Here is a 2,618-nt window from a genome sequence, read left to right on the forward strand (position 1 = left end):
GCCATCCAAATGCGAACGCCTCGGAAATACACACACGGGCCACTTTATGAGGTACCACCTGCAATATCCAATGAGCTCGAGAGCAAAAAGGGGGTGAAAAAAAACATCTTTACACATACAGTACTGCTCTTTCAATTTTCAAATTTTATATCATACACGCTTCCAAAAAGAAACACTTCAAATCCATTCCCCCGATAGACAAACCCTTACCTCAAATAAAACAACGACATGTATGACACCAAAATTGTGGGCATGAAGTCGCTTGCCAATTCACAATCTGTCAATCAAAATTGACAGATTTTCTTTCCAATTGTTTTGTGAAGGCGTACCTAATAAAGTGTTCATTTTGAATTTTTCCTTCGGATAAACGTCGAATAAAGAGCGCCATCACGACCCCGCAACTCTTTTTTTCCTCTCTCTCCCTCTCTCTTTCTTTTGTCCCACACTCACGCACCTCCCCCAGTTCCTTGCGCGCAGCCAAGACGCCACTCGCCTCCACAAGCATGCGCGCACACATGCGGGCAGCGCGGCGCGATGAAGCCGAGCGACACGAGCAGCAGCATCAGCCGCCGCAGCAGCAGCACGGGAGGAGAACCATTCCAACACCTCCATCAACACCAAAAGCGCCAGAAACGTGCACGCAGTGTGACCAAAGGGTGAGAGCAGGTAAGACGACACCTTTTATTTTATTTATTTATTTTATAATTACGATATAAATATATTTTGGGTTTTTTTTTATGAAGCCGAGCGACACGAGCAGCAGCATCAGCCGCCGCAGCAGCAGCACGGGAGGAGAACCATTCCAACACCTCCATCAACACCAAAAGCGCCAGAAACGTGCACGCAGTGTGACCAAAGGGTGAGAGCAGGTAAGACGACACCTTTTATTTTATTTATTTATTTTATAATTACGATATAAATATATTTTGGGTTTTTTTTTGTTTTGGCGCAACACCTCATCTGCACTGCAGCGTGATAAGGGGCTCGAACCCTTCCAAACAAAAACTGCCAAGACTGAGATTGGGACTGTTTCATGACGCAGGAAACGTGCCAAATGTACGTAGCCGAGGAGGAGGAGGATTCCTCCGCATCTTCCCGTGTCAAACTGCGCACGCAAACGCCTCGTGCATCCGAAAATTGGGATTTTGAATCTTTCAAAGAATGAATACAATGAAAAACTCTTCCTCACTCCTGAAACAGGTTTACGTGACACTTGGCAAGGTTTACTTGCTGGCGTTGTTTCGTTTGACTAACTAATCCATTTATCGTCTTTGGGTTTTTATTTTTTAAAATTGGTATTGAAAGCGTATTGTCGTAAGGTGCTTAGAACACAGCCGGTGGTGCATAGGCGCCGATTGGAAGTGCGTGGAACGCGACTGTGCGCGTTCCTTGAGGCTGCGCGTCCGTGCGCCCTGCGTGCGTAAAAGCGCAGAGGCAAAAAGGTGCGCACCGAGTGGATGCATTTTCAAAGGGTACAGCTGTGGCTTATCGAATGGTGGTTTAGCCGGTTGGCTGTACGGAAATGCTTACTGGATTGTAAGTGGGTCATTTGTGGTTTTTAGCAGGAGTTTGGGATTTTTGTCGTCTTCCCCATTAGGACATCGACGTTGTGCAGTTGTACGATTTTGTCCACTGGCATTGGGAAACAAGTTTGGTGCGTTTCAGCGGAGAAAATGTACAAAACTATATACACATATACAAAACTGGCACTTGGGTGACATATAAAATCAAATGAACAAATGGGTAAAAATGCATTTTTGTAATATTGAAAGGGGGGTGCAATTAAAAAAAAAAGGCTTATTCGTTAAAATTATGAGTATGACCTGACCGTACATGATTTCAGTCGATTTTTTTCTTCGATGTACAAGCACGAACTCGAGGTACGAGTGCTGTGTGGTGGCACTGACTCCACTCACGTTTACAACAGTCGATGCACTTTCTCAAAACATGCGTCATTAATTTATTGCCACTCTCAATTGAAGTTGACTGTGAAATGAAACATCGAGGCAATTGACTACACATTGTGCAACCATACAGCTTAGCTCATAGTTTGCTAACAATGCTAACACATGACGGCAAATGTCTTGGACATGGTTAGCCATTAGCCTTTACATTAAACAATGCTTATTTGAACACAAATAGTGGAGCAATGCATCTACACAGACAACATTACAATCACAGTCATAGTCTTTATCCTCCACAAAGAACAACTAATATTATTGCGGCTTATTGAGAAAAGTATATCTTCATGTCTGTATTAGACTGCCTACAAGTGGCCAAAGCACGCATTGGATTTCAAAGAAAACCACCGCACCCGTGAAAAAACAACCAATCAAAGACAGAATGCAAAACTAACGAGATGCCCTGCCGGAGTGATTTGTTACCAGGCAGATCAAGATGTACATCTGATGGCTTACTCCATTTCAACAGAAAACGCATTTTGCAGCAGGAGAGCAGTCGAGAGGGCGTCCCTCAGGGAACATGAATCATGTTGCAATCACAATGCAGGGAGGCAGGAAGTGCCTTTAGGTGTGATTAAATGCCTCCTCTTTAATAAAAACACACACACACACACACACACACACACACACACACACACACACACACACACACACACC

General features: G+C 44.1%; 1 protein-coding gene across 3 annotated transcripts in view; it reads left to right on the plus strand.

The window, feature by feature from the left end:
* The first annotated feature begins 448 nt into the window (after positions 1 to 448).
* Positions 449 to 2,618, plus strand: part of chrm2a (cholinergic receptor, muscarinic 2a) — a 33,182-nt gene continuing 31,012 nt past the window's right edge. For 2 of the 3 annotated variants that reach the window (XM_019883059.1, XM_019883055.1), the window contains exon 1: positions 744 to 869. The gene's annotated coding sequence lies outside the window, so the exon portion shown is untranslated. Of the gene's footprint in view, positions 667 to 743; positions 870 to 2,618 lie in introns of those variants that run through there. The other variant, XM_019883054.1, reaches the window with a different exon arrangement.

The sequence above is a fragment of the Hippocampus comes genome, unplaced genomic scaffold (genome assembly GCF_001891065.2).
Source record: "Hippocampus comes isolate QL1 unplaced genomic scaffold, H_comes_QL1_v1.1 scaffold53, whole genome shotgun sequence".
Lineage (NCBI taxonomy): Eukaryota > Metazoa > Chordata > Actinopteri > Syngnathiformes > Syngnathidae > Hippocampus > Hippocampus comes.